The 14,666-nt window shown below is 44.8% G+C and overlaps 1 protein-coding gene and 2 long non-coding RNA genes across 4 annotated transcripts in view; 2 read left to right on the top strand and 1 right to left on the bottom strand.

The window, feature by feature from the left end:
- Nucleotides 1-14,666, top strand: part of LOC135378474 (cytochrome P450 3A13-like) — a 115,291-nt gene that overhangs the window by 40,219 nt on the left and 60,406 nt on the right. The gene's annotated exons all lie outside the window — the stretch shown is intronic.
- On the bottom strand, nucleotides 434-12,444 carry LOC135378476 (uncharacterized). 2 transcript variants are annotated; one of them, XR_010418404.1, is made up of 6 exons: nucleotides 12,156-12,444; nucleotides 11,864-12,072; nucleotides 11,606-11,700; nucleotides 11,461-11,541; nucleotides 1,248-1,283; nucleotides 434-548 (listed from the first exon to the last, which is right to left on the bottom strand). It is a non-coding gene; the product is annotated as an uncharacterized LOC135378476 (long non-coding RNA). The 2 variants fall into 2 exon arrangements; XR_010418405.1 differs by lacking the exon at nucleotides 1,248-1,283.
- LOC135378478 (uncharacterized) lies at nucleotides 4,171-6,273 on the top strand. Its single transcript, XR_010418407.1, has 2 exons — nucleotides 4,171-5,442; nucleotides 5,774-6,273. It is a non-coding gene; the product is annotated as an uncharacterized LOC135378478 (long non-coding RNA).

Genomic DNA, 14,666 nt, shown 5'->3' with positions numbered 1-14,666 from the left:
TGCCGACGTGGACATGTTCAGAAATAAGTGCCAGCGGCGGCAATCAGAGCAACATAAGGGAGACCGAAGGCCCTCTGAAATGGGAAACGCGCGATGGCGTGCCGCTCGAAAGTGGAGCCGGAGTGCTCGGCCATTACGGCGAGACCTGGCCACCCCTTACAAAAATGTGAAATGCTTTTCTAAAGAAACTCTATTGTATTGACTCTAAAGACACATTAAATAATCCATAGAGAGTCTATAGAAATTCTAATCAGATCCTGACGTGTCCCTTGTGAGTTCTTACGGAATATTGGCCACCGTAATTCTATAGCAACTCCAACGAGCTACTAATGACAGAGTTTCTATCGCTTTTCTTTAGAATTCCTTTAGAGGTGTGTCGTGTGCTTTCAGCACCATAAATGTTGCATGCAAGCACATAAAACAGGCATATGAGGAACAAGCTTTTTATTTATACTACTTTTGGTTCCATTGAGAGCAACAAGGGGGGGAGGGGGGGCTCCTCTTCAGTTGAGTATCTGATGCAAAAGGGTATCTTTTACGTGTGTCTCCTGAAAAGACAAAGCGCATGTACACACATAAAAATAACAATGATTGCAACCTATATTCACAAATATTAGCTCAAGTCTAGACATGACGTTCTAGACATGACAGACATCCACTCTTGGTGCTATAGAAAACTAAAATACAAAAAGTGAGCTGCATACTGCATGCATTTTAAAACGGAAACACAAACATGGATACAAAGCATGCAAAAAACAGGATTATTTTCCTTCGGTACAGCGGTTGATCTAAAACCTATGATGAGAGCATGGATGCAGTGTTTGCAGATGGATTCTACGTCCAAGCAGACTTGCTATTTGGTGAGAGATATATATATACCAAACCACTAGATGTGAAATGAAAATTCGTCAATATTTTCTCATTCAAACTTTTTCGGCAAATCCATGATAGCATAAAGGAGGCAGTCCTTGTTTAAACTAAGCCAATTTTTCCAAAATTCAGCAACTTATGTACTTGGGCTCAGTCGTACACGTACACAAAATGGAGGCACAACCTCCACGTATATCAAATAGTCTTGTGTTGTGATTAAATTTCCCAAAATTTGAAATGACTGCTTTATCGAGCTGATTGCAGTTTGACTCCCAACGGCATTGCTACATATCTGGACCGCAGCCAGCTGTTACACCAATCAGGCGCAATTTTTCGTCGAAGCACTTGGCTCTCAAAAAGAACTGGTAGTGTAGTACCTGCACTTCTTCCACAGTTTTGCCTTGCTTTCGGCACTGTAAAAGAAAATTTGCGTCATAAATAATAATCGTGACGTGGTCCAAAAAGAATTGCCTCACATTCTGCTGATCTCTGTACAGCCGAAAAAGACCAAATTTAATTTATCAATGTAGTTCAGTAAATGTAATTAATGCATTTTAGTTAAGTAGCTGTCTGGCAGTTCTATGCTATCTCACACAAAAGATTTGCTTCCACATCTATACTACCTCACACAAAATATTTGCTTACACCTGCAAAAACTGCATTTGTAGTATCGCATAAAATTAAACACCATTTGTAAGCAGCATCCTGAAGTGGAGCGCTTCTGATGTATGCAAGGGTTTTGAAGGTCACAACGGTTTGACCGAAGTCACATTCTCAGTATCTGACCTTAGTGCATGACTACCATGCATAGCTGGGCGAACTCACTCATGAGGGCCCTCATGAGTGCCCCTCACCCCCACCTCACGCCTTTGAGGTGAGGGTGAGTGAGGGCAAGCCCGCGATGAGGCCATCCGTGAGTGCACTCATGAGGTTTTGCCCCTCACGAGGTCTCCTGTGAGTGCACTCATGAGGTTTTGCCCCTCATGAGGTCTCCTGTGAGTGCACTCATGAGGTTTTGCCCCTCATGAGACCTCCTGTGAGTGCACTCATGAGGTCTGAGGGGCGCCAGGTCTGTGTGAGTGAAGTCACCGGAGAGGCCTGAGGGGTGTGAGGTCACTATGAGTGCACTCAGAAATGAGGTCAAATGACCCATACGAGGCTTGCGCAAATTATGAAGGCACTCACACGTGAGGCCTTCAGTAACGCGAAGCCTATTGACGACGCTCAAGCGAAGAGGCCTACGGTGAGTGCACTCATCCTCATATGTGGGATGGACAGGGTATCTATTTATTGATGACGAAAAAACTAGACCGTGGCAGGGACCGCTTTGTTGTATTTCCTGCGCAGCCATCTGAAGGGGTGGTGTGCACGTTTTTAGCAATTTCGTCTACGTCGCGCTCGGAACACAGCGAAGCGTCATAAGCTGACTGATTGATTACTTGGTGATATGGTTCCAATGACCCAACTATCAGCAGGGTGTACATTAAAGGGCTGGTGTGCACATTTTTAGCAATTTCGTCTACATCGCGCTGGGAACACAGCGAAGCTTTCTAAGCTCACGGATTACTTGGTGATATGGTACCAATGACCCAACTACCAGCGGGGTGCACATTAAAGGGCTGGTGTGCACATTTTTAGCAATTTCGTCTATGTGTCGCTGGGAATACAGCTAAGCGTCCTGAGCTGACTGGTTACTTGATGATATGGTTCCAATGACCCACCTACCAGCGGGGTGTACATTAAAGGGCTGGTGTGCACATTTTTAACAATTTCGTCTATGTCTCGCTGGGAATACAGCTAAGCGTCCTGAGCTGACTGGTTACTTGATGGTATGGTTCCAATGACCCAACTACCAGCGGGGTGCACATTAAAGGGCTGGTGTGCACATTTTTAGCAATTTCGTCTGTGTCTCGCTGGGAATGCAGCTAAGCGTCCTGAGCTGACTGGTTACTTGATGATATGGTTCCAATGACCCAACTACCAGCGGGCTGCACATTAAAGGGCTGGTGTGCACATTTTTAGAAATTTCGTCTATGTCGCGCTGGGAACACAGCGAAGCGTTCTAAGCTGACTGATTACTTGATGATATGGTTCCAATGACCCAACTACCAGCGGGGTGCACATTAAAGGACTGATGTGCACATTTTTAGCAATTTCGTCTATGTCTCGCTGGGAATACAGCTAAGTGTCCTTAGCTGACTGATTACTTGATGATATGGTTCCAGTGACCCAACTACCATCGGTGTGCACATGGGCTGGTGTGCACATTTTTAGAAATTTCGTCTATGTCGCGCTGGGAACACAGCGAAGCGTTCTAAGCTGACTAATTACTTGATGATATGGTTCCAATGACCCAACTACCATCGGGGTGCACATGGGCTGGTGTGCACATTTTTAAAAATTTCGTCTATGTTTCGCTGGGAATACAGCTAAGCGTCCTGAGCTGACCGGTTACTTGATGATATGGTTCCATGGATATGGATTTATGGTTTGATGATATGGTTTTGATGGATAAGTGTTTCTTTAAACTCCCAGGTACAGCATGCGTAGGGTCCTTAACAAGTTCGCCCTCTGCGCAGCTCTTCTTCGGACGGCTCATCGTTCACGACCACGTTTGAAATAGCACTGAAGGTGCACGACACTGGCGCAATACGTTACTGGCCACAAGAAACACCCGAAATCACAATGACGCCGTGTTACCACCCGTATACGCGGCAAAATTATATTGCACCCACCGCACTAATCCTTTTTACTTTATGTCATTTATAGCCCCGAGGTGCCTCAAACAAGCGATAACATCAGAAGGTTTCTCGCAGCCTCGCTATGCGCAGACACACCGGCGTCGTCCTTGTGTCGCAGTTCTACGAACTACAACCTTTCATAGCTTCGCTACAACCTTCTTAGCATAGCTACAACCTTCAAGGCTTACACTAGGACATATGCAGCGCTCGCCCCTAGTTCCGAAAAACGTGGCCCAGGAACCCTTTAAAGCGGTTGAAAAGGCTCCTATCGCGGTGCAAGAGCGATATCTGTAACCATATGGGACACTTTTCCACAGGGACTTCGGTAGTGTTGGCCGCGAACACCCGAAGAACGCGGCACACCGGCCCTTTAAAACGACCGGAAAGGCTCCTGTCGCGGTGCAAGAGCGATATCTGTAACCATATGAGACACTTTCCCACAAGGACTTCGGTAGTGTTGACCGCGAACACCCGAAGAACGCGGCACACCGGCCCTTTAAAACGACCGGAAAGGCTCCTATCGCGGTGCAAGAGCGATATCTGTAACCATATGGGACACTTTCCCACAGGGACTTCGGTAGTGTTGACCGCGAACACCCGAAGAACGTGGCACACCAGCCCTTTAAAACGACCGGAAAGGCTCCTATCGCGATGCAAGAGCGATATCTGTAACCATATGGGACACTTTCCCACAGGGACTTCGGTAGTGTTGACCGCGAACACCCGAAGAACGTGGCACACCAGCCCTTTAAAGGGACTCTGACCAGAAACTGTGGGAGCTCTTTCGTACTTGTAGTCGATAAAGCACCCAACAAGGACTCTCCATGCGAAAATTCACGCATTAAAACCCCACGGTTTCTCTAAACTCGAATTTTAAACATTCGACTTCATCCGAGTGCAGCACGCCTAGCGTCAAACCGAGAAAACATACGTTTATATAGAATATCCACCCCGGCCCACCATCAAGATGACGTAAATACGGGGGCCACTCGCAACACCCACAATTGGCTCAAACGCGTCACGTGGTCACGCAATATCTGTCAATTTCCTTCATGAAATGGCATTTCTACGTTAATATGTTTTTGTTACAGAGCCTCAAAAAGAAAAATATACCCTACATTTATCACCTGCAACAGTTTCTACGATTTTCTTTTCAATCTGTACACGGCGTTCGATATATGCTTCCGTATCCGGTCAGCTATAATGGATGCCGTATGCCGAGCTTGCGAACTGCGAACTTGTGTGACTCCCGGTTCATCCTCTTTGTTCGGGTCATTGGGTTGGTGTTGGAGTTGGTCACCATATTCTGAACGTTTCACCTATCGTTGCGGTGTACTGTTCTTGATCTGCTGCGAAGCGACGAACCGCAACGGCAGTCACTCGCCTCAGCGAACTTCTGTCTGCTGCATCTCAAAGGAGCATGGGGACCTGATGATACCTTCAACTAAAAAAAACAAATGTGCTCTCGTGTGGTCCTGACGGAAAAGTAGTATCAACAAGGTTAGCACATTTATTTTTCAGTTCCAAGTCTACGTACTGAAAACCATGCAGGTGCAGTCGATCATTCTCTTAGCTGTTGTGTAACGCGTATGCTTTCTTACATATCCCACAGAACCCTCCACTTTTTCGACCAAGTTATCGTTATGAGATCCTTCTGATGGCTTCTTACTAGGCTATGCCGCTCCGAAGCATTGAGATGGCGAAGCGTCGTGGTAGCTGCACCTCTGCCTTCGAAAGATGAATCAGTCATTCCACACTGTGCTTACTGGCTTTGTATAGAGTCTGGCAAATCCGACAGACTTGGACTGCCTTTTTCAAGAAAGTTTGAAATGTAAGTATGTGTATATTGGTTTCACATATCCACCACATATTGAGCGTGTGTACGATTGTACTTTATATGCTACAGCGTATCAGCGTACATTATTATTCAACACGTAGTGTGGCAAACTCGACATCAGTCACACAAAGCCAACAATTGCCTTTTCTTCAATTGCTTATTTTTATCATATCATGTTTTTGTCTATATCTCAATTTACCAACCAACAGAGTATATTATTTTAGTATAATCGTCTGATATTTAACAAGTCACAGTTTTACCATGGTCAGTTTGTTTTCGTTTTCAGAAACATTAAGAGGACTAAAACCAAACACTTTTCTTTCAGAGCATCCCTTATGCACCTGCATTTCAATTCCAATCTGTATTACAAGAATGACAGACCACTCAACAGAGATGAACATCTGAAAGTGAAAGCTGGAATGAAGATATGTTAATCTGTGTCAAAGGTTCTTAGTATGTGTGCGAGTCGAGGACATAGGTCTCAAGCTTATTCCTGTCTTCAGAAGAGGTGACAACTATGCTCCTTCTATCTACTAACCAGCTCCACTTTTTAGGGTTCCCTGTAAACTAATGGAGCACATCATGTACTACCACGTTGTCAACCAAGTTGACTCTGTCAATTTCTTTTTTTAAATTCCAGCATGGCTTTAGAAAAGGGTATTCAGGCAAAACTAACGTAGTGGAATTCGTTCACAGCATTTCAAACTGTCTTGATTTCTGGGTCCACGTAGATGTAGTATTCTTTTTATTTTGTAAGGGCTTTTGACACTGTGCTCTACGCTCGCGTGTTGGCCAAAGTAGCCTAATTAAAATTTGATCCTGCTACCTGGATATGCAGTTTCTCAACTAACCGTAACTGTGGCGACAACTCGTGAGGAGAACCTATCATATCGCCACCGTGGAGCATTTGTTATATTACAATCGCTTCACATTTTAATCTAGTCAAAAGCAAGGCCTTTTGGTGATCGGTCTTGTATAATTACGTGCCCCTCCGTTATGTAACACCACACTGGGTTCTTCAACCTATGAGAGATAAATAAATATATTGCCAAGTAAATTGTCTACACGGCTCGTTATTCCATTTCGCCACACTACCACAAGCAATTCTTAGAGTAGTGGCCCAGGGTATGAAGCTCGCCACTAATCATCATTCAAACAAAGTTCATAATGTAAAATGCTTTACTCAGAACACTGGCTTAACACAACAATTAAGAATAAAGAGAGTAAACGTTTAATTGCCTATCCAGGTGGCATCATCCCTCCAACAGAGAACAATCAAAAACAACATCAAAGGAGTCAAATCGGTGGTCCGCATTCCTTTCATCCACTGTATTTCATACGCTATTTTGAGGGCACTGTGCCCATCAGGCATTTTGACTGTGCATATCAAGTTGAGTGCATAGAATGTGATGCAACCTACATTGGCAAGATAGACAAAAGACGTGGGACAAGACTAAAAGAGCCAGTTGCCAGGGCTACTAATGCTTAGCTTAACTAAACATGACCGAATCAGTCTACCACTGCTGTCCTAAGGGACATATATTTTGATGGTGCAGTAACCTTTGCTCATGACTAGCGATGGGGCCCTAGAAAGTTCTTAGAATCCTGCTTTATCAGGCGTGATGCTTCAGCCTGTAATACATACCGTGGCCCCCTATCGGATGTGTAAGATTCCCTCTTAGATAGGCTGATGTGCTCATCTTTGCCCTCTGTTGTACTGATGATGCCACCCGGATATGGCGACAAAACGTTTACGCTCTGCTTTTATTCGTTGTGTTGAGCGGTGTTTGCAGTAAAGGATGCTACATTATGAGGTTGTCACCCGGCTTTTGGAATATATTTTCAAATAAAGTTGTTGTTTTACAAAGCTCAATACATTGCAGAAATCATTCTTGTTGCCTATTGTTTTGGGGGTGCCATTCTTGCAGTCACATGAAGCACGGAAGGGCCAATTTAAAAAGTAAAGGCAGTCTGATTTATGTTCTTGCCGACATGGCACAGCGTATGTACGAGGTAGCTTCATTTCAGAAGCCTGAGAACACTCAAAGCAATTAGTGTGCTAGCATCAGATATGGTGTACAGCATTACATATTTGCTTTTGCTAGGGCAACTAAGAAGGGTGGATAGAAAGGAAGTTACAACCTGTTTCCACAAAAGACACTCAGATTCATTAGCAATTTCCTCCAAGAGAGCCAAGGCCTTTTCTAGATTACTAGAACATGGGTACCTGGTTATAAATAAGAATTCATCTACCAGAAGTCAGTGTTTCACACACCCTGCTTTCCATCAACACTATTAAAAGGTGTGACCCCCAAACCTGCACAAAATTCCTGGAGAGTCTTTACTGGACACTGTTGCTGTCCCTCTCACCAGGTGCTCTCTATGAACCCGATTCACAGTTCTGGATGCACTGCCTGAGCTAACTTCAGCATGCTTTCCCAACACCAATGGTAACTACTATGAGGAGTGTTGTACTTACTGAAAGCAACATGAAATGCTGTACCTTGACAGGTAACATTGATATCCTTCTTAAGACCGTAGAGAGATGTTCCTTGCTCCCTTTCTTCCAAATCAATGAGATGAGATGAGATGAGATGCAATGAGATGTGCCTCACAGTCAGTGCAATCAAGGGAATCTATCACTGAGGCTCAGAAAAGCTGTTGTCCATCGGGATCTGATCCAGCACTGAGCCGTGAGTAGCCCCGTGAAAGTACCAGGGTTTCTTCGAATTTTAGATGTGCCAGCATTTGTTTTCCTCCCCTCCTTCTTTTTATGTAGTAGCTGATTACTTTAGCCTTGTACTGCTTTGGAGATTGAAGATGTGGAGATGATGTAAGAGGTGGAACTAGGCTTTATGCAAAATGAGGCAAAGTGTGACTATGTACAAATCTTCTGAGAATGTCTATGTATCATTCACACAAAGAGAGGATACGTGTTACATCTTTTTCCGGTTTTGATATTTATTTATTTATGAATATATCTCAAAGGCCATTGCAGGCATTACATGAGGGGGGACATCAACATGGGTCACTTAACAAATACGGAAGTTACAAGGAACATACATATTTGGAAGACAAGACTGTATTTTTTGTTCGTTCATCAGTCTTGCTCAAGAAATTGTTCACTGTAGCAATGGTACACAATGTTACGAAAGGAGTGCTCATCTATCGTTCCGCAAGACTCATTAAAAAGGACTAGTGTTGTGTTTCAACACAACATGTTGAACTCATGAACCATGCATCATCCTGAGAGCTATAGATCATCCTAAATACAGATGCTGAATTATTTTAAATGTGATAGACGAGCTGTGCGAAGAGGTACCCCCAGTTAGGATCTTGGGTACTTGAAGCCTGTGGCATTTTCTGTGGGAAAGGCTTGCCAGACCATCTTCACTGCACAGGCTGGGATGACCATGATCTTGTTTTTTCCAAGCTTGTGCCATACTCACCTTGCAAACTGGCGATACGCAGTGTATCTGCATCGTCTACACAGATGTACATAAAATATAATTTAGGCAAATAGGTAACCGGTTACAGTACAGTGTGTGTGCATTGTCATTTCTACATGTACCTGAGAGTAACTGCAGTTTACCTGCCCACACCTTGTACATTACTACACATGTTGTGTTCTTTTAGAACCCAAAATTGTTTTACTTTTCACTGAATCGACAATCAAGAACACTCAATATTGCTAAAAACCTACGCTAAAACCTTATGCACAGGGCAATACATAAAAACGTGAGTCAGGACACAGCACACTGACAATTACAAAATTGCCTATATTGGTTTTCTCCAGTTCAAAGTCGTGTACTGTATAGCTTTTTTATGTGCTGCGCCCTGTACTGGAGTTTTTAACGACTCTATTGCAGGACCAAACCAGTTTTGGGCGCCCAAATTTTAACATCGTTCGACAAGGACACATGTGACTTACTTGTGAATACAGTCGCTCATAGGTTCGCGCTGCCCACGGAGTTCAATATGCGACCTTCAGGACAGTCATATTGAAGAATAGAAGTTGGAAATCTTTGTGGGTTGTAATGCACTCATACTCATTCGGCAGTGTTTTCGAGCTCCTTGCAGCACAAGCATTCGATCTCCTTCGGCATTATGACACACCAGCCACACCAGCACCATGAACAGCAAGTGCGCATTAGATATCAGAACACGAAATTTCTGAGAACGTTTACATGTTCGATCACAGTGTGCGTTAAAAAGCTCATCGCTTACCTGAAGACAGGCGACTCATGCTGTGCTTCATCTGTAACTGGTGTTCGTAGAGCTCTAACTTCGTCTCGCATTCGCGGCATCGGCGACGTTTCGAAAGCCTACCGAGTTGTTCAGCACGCAGAATTTTCTTCTCGATGTCTCGATCGCAGAAAGGTCAGAAAGAAGTTCCGGGCTCAAAGTCTCCGCATTTCTGCCTTCGACGTCCATATTGAAGATCGCTTTCCGGACGGATGCCGGCGCTCTCACAAACTCACTAACAACAGAACTTCCGGTCCGGGCGCCCAATGAAACGTGGCCCTCGTGATTTCGTCGCGCACACGGAAATTGGCGGATGTCCACTGCAAAGAGGCTAGATTTCGGCCCCGATTGCGCGAGTTGAGGGGGAAAAGCGAAGCCGGTTTTCAGCTCCCTGTTTGGCAAACTTTGCCTCCGCGCACAGCCAAAATATTTCGCGTGTGGCTTGGAGGCATATTATACCTTCGTAATAGATGCAAACGAAATATTTGTCGAACTTCTGGTCAGAGTCCCTTTAAAACGACCGAAAAGGCTCCTGTCGCGATGCAAGAGCGATATCTGTAACCATATGGGACACTTTCCCACAGGGACTTCGGTAGTGTTGACCGCGAACACCCGAAGAACGTGGCACAACAGCCCTTTAAAACGACCGGAAAGGCTCCTATCGCGGTGCAAGAGCGATATCTGTAACCATATGGGACACTTTCCCACAGATACTTCGGTAGTGTTGACCGCGAACACCCGAAGAACGTGGCACACCAGCCCTTTAAAACGACCGAAAAGGCTCCTGTCGCGGTGCAAGAGCGAGATCTGTAACCATATGGGACACTTTCCCACAGGGACTTCGGTAGTGTTGACCGCGAACACCCGAAGAACGTGGCACACCAGCCCTTTAAAACGACCGAAAAGGCTCCTATCGGGGTGCAAGAGCGATATCTGTAACCATATGGGACACTTTCCCACAGGGACTCCGGCAGTGTTGACCGCGAACACCCGAAGAACGTGGCACACCAGCCCTTTCAAGCGACCGGAAAGGCTCCTATCGCGGTGCAAGAGCGATATCTGTAACCATATGGGACACTTTCCCACGAGGACTTCGGTAGTGTTGACCGCGAACACCCGAAGAACGTGGCACACCAGCCCTTTAAAACAACCGGAAAGGCTCCTATCGCGGTGCCAGAACCATATCTGTAACCACGTGGGACACTTTTCCTTGTGGGGAAAAATTTTCTTTGTGGGACACATTGGCAGTGTTAGCCGCGAATAAGCCGCGGGCCAGTAAAGGCACACATTTGAGGGCCGTGAGGTGAGGGCGAGAGAGGGCGTGTGTACGTGAGGGTGAGTGAGGGCACGTTGCCCTGAGGGCCGTGAGGGTGTGGGCGAGTGAGGGATTGCGCTTTTGAGGGCCGTGACGGTGAGGGCGAGTGAGGGATTGCGTTTGTGAGGGCCGTGAGGGTGAGGGCGAGTGAGGGCACGCGCCCGTGAGGGCCGTGAGAGTGAAGGCGAGTGAGGTTCCACCAAAATGCCCACCTATGCTACCATGTGCACACGTAGTCACGAATTTCTGTATGGCACCGAACTTACTGTATGGCACCGAACTTACTGTGTACCAGTTTCATCAGAAATTTCTTCAACGGAGAAACAGCACAGTATAACTCACGCATATAACATAGCTAAATTACAAAACTGCAATCCCATACCTGACAACTTTTATAATACCTACATGTCGAGAACAGGTAATGACTCAGTATGTTAATGGGTGTAATGTACCTTTGTCACACGAAATGAAAATTCTTGGTCCTGGACTTGAGGCTGGAGAGCTCCACAATGTGTTCACAATCCCGGCTGCACCTGTGAGGATAATTCAAAGGCACTACATGTTGCTACAGTTGTATGCTGCATCCACAACACATACCGATTGTGTTCTGCGAGGTGTCCAGCTGGCACTTCAACTCCTGGTTTTCCGTTTTCTGCACACACGCCGCACATCCAGGCAAGTAAACCACAGATCTGTTACATAGAGAAAAACGTGCAAGTTGGCAGAGTTAAAAGGCAGATCTCATTGCAAGAGTTTGAAAGCATACGATTAAGGACGAAGTTAGGCTGTGATTATATGCCGACACCTGCTAATTAATACACCAGACCTCGTTAAACCCTAAAATTTCACACTCACCTGGCTAGCTGCTGTGCGCCTTCCTTAGTGTGCGAATAGTGTCAGAGAGGTTCCTTCGTTGACGTCTACATAGACACACACTCGCACACATCAACGAAAAGTCGCGGCCTACACTGCAACTTGTGTCCTCTTCTTTCCGAGCAGGTACTGCTTGCTAGCGTGTTGCGGCACGTCCCAGTTCCCCCAACGTCGTCTTCTACGTTGTAACACTGGGAAGAGTGATTACTTTTATTAGAGCGACCATACTGGCGTCGACAAGACACAAAATTCATTCACACATACATAAGCTCACCGAAATTTGGTCCGCAATCGCAGGTTCTTCTCTCCAGCCCGCAACGAGGACACGGCAGCGCTGGCTTTCGATGCCATCTTGATTTTTTCGATTCTGTGAGAAGACTTGCTCCTACTCTGGGTTCCGCTATAGTCCTTACCGGGAAAATATTCCAATGCTGCTTCGCAATCCATCTCATAGAACACATTCTGAGAAATCGCACTCGTGCGAAGAACAGTTTTCTCACGTGCAAACCGTGCAAACCATGCGAACTGCGAGCCCACCGATCTCACCAAACCAGGTGGGAGTAAGTCGCCATCTTCCCATGCATTTCTCCCTATTCAGCGCGTCAAACGGCGGCGGCAGCCATCAGACGTCCCACAGTTATTAGCACAGAAATATCTCTCCCCATACTTGGCGCAAAGTATAAAGTGTCTGCGCACACTGTGCCTAAAGTTGGATGATTGTTTGGATCCAAGTGGATTACAGACTCAATCCAAGCCATCCAACTGGCAACTTGTCCAAGCCAAGCCTAAATGCTCCCAATGTCAACAGGAAGCACTGCGAAGGCGAAGATAATGCGAAATCGTCAGTTTGTGAATTGAGGAAACGTATTTTTCGAAGTTCTTGATCTACAATATGCTGCACAGTTTTGTGAAATTGGTGATTTGTGGCTTCGGGGCTTCAAGCCTTGTTTACGTCGTCGCGTTTATTGGAGTAGTGTTGTCGGTGCTGTGGCCTTTACATTTGCGTGCCATTTACCACTTCTACCATGAACGATGACCTGCGTTCGTTTTTGTGAATTCGTTTCAAGTTTAGCGAAGTGAAGTACGCAGCATATGGATTATCGTTCTAGCTGCATCATGCAATTGAACTATTAACAGATGCATCAAGTTGTTTGCATCGAATGAACTGCGCATGTTGACGGTACTTGGCACAGAGCTCTGTAGGTCGATGTGCGATATCACAATCTGCCGTGATTCACGCAGAATAGCTATTCGAATGCACGAAGTAGAGGGACACGTGTAGGTGAATGAGAGAGCAACACACAACTTTGTTGCAACAAAAACAATCTGTTTATTAATGCGAGTCACGATTTCATTAGAGAACAGTACAGTAAAATTAAGCTGTTTCACGGGGTAGTCAACAGACATGTAGCTGCTGCTCCCAAGGAGGATGTAAAAACGTAGTTGTGGATGAGATGCTGTTCTACAGCGCTACATCTGAGCAAACTGTACTTGCGTCTGTCTTTTTTTTAAAGTATGCTCCCTAGAAAAGGGAAGAGAAATGTGGAGGTACAGTCTTTCAGTTTCCCATCTGTAAATCAATGTGACATCAGGTGCTGCTGATGCGTTTGGGTATTATAAGCTTCGTAATTTTTCTTTTTTCTCTGTGCAACTTGACCTCAGGTGAAGGAAGTCAAATATACAGTTGTCACAATTAATGGTCACAAATGCTGAATGTTGTGATATCAAACGTGCCTTGCATAGTTTATTTTTGCACTAAAATAATTTTACATGATACATATGCATTCATATTGCCACTAATTAGCAGATATGATACATGATTGGAGTTCAGACAGAGATCATGTTCCACCAAAATTGGAGCTCAACTGATTAGGGGTAATAATCAGTAGGAGATGAGTTTAACTTGAAAATCTCAGACCGTAAATATAATGTTGTAGGTACACAGGCTGTTCGACACAGGTACATTTCTATATTAAAAGAATGGATGGTGATCATGAGTGGTCTACTTTATTATATCGAATACATTTAACACACAATTTGTGAATGGTCAATATTCCTGCAAAATATTATAATTAATTGAGATTCATAAAGCGAGTCTTATAATTTTATAATAAATAAGAAAATGGGTTTTGTTTGAGAGGGCACTGTTAATAAAATAAAGGAATTCGTGAATTTCATCAATCAAGAGATGATTCTATTTTGTTTCAGTGAAAATACAACTGCATTGACTTTCTCTGTAACAAGCCGTGACTGTATTACACAGGGCATTCACCACGCCACGCTGCACTGTCAGTGTCGGTACTCCCCATATAAAAGAGGTGATCGACTGAGCAGACACGATGTAGAACATGTTGTAGCACATAGCTGCTTGATGTAGACACTCGTAGTGCCCGCGCACTTTGCTGGAGATTCTTCCTTGGTTTTGGTATAATTGCACAAAAATGTAAGCAATAGTTTTGTGGTTAGTACATGAATCTTAGTCATGTAACATGTGCTAGATGAATACGCCTCACACAAACTATCTGGCCACCCTTTTTTGGCTTTTAAAAATTGCATTTATGCAGCAATCATGTACTTTTAATTAGCAAAAAGTACGCTGCTAGCAAACTTTCAACTGAATGGCCCAAGTGAAGTGGCCGTTCCTGTGTCATGGCTTCATGGCAAATGCTTGAAGAGGTTTGCATCTGAGACACACTTTGCTGTTGGTTTACTCTTGCATGACCTGCACACAAGCACAAGCAGGATAAAATTAAGAAAATTCACAGAGAAGTACAGAGGCACACTG

This window comes from Ornithodoros turicata, chromosome 1 (assembly GCF_037126465.1).
Source record: "Ornithodoros turicata isolate Travis chromosome 1, ASM3712646v1, whole genome shotgun sequence".
NCBI classification, from domain to species: Eukaryota; Metazoa; Arthropoda; class Arachnida; order Ixodida; family Argasidae; genus Ornithodoros; species Ornithodoros turicata.
Note: the sequence above shows the minus strand (reverse complement) of the source record. Positions and strands in the feature narration are given on the sequence as shown.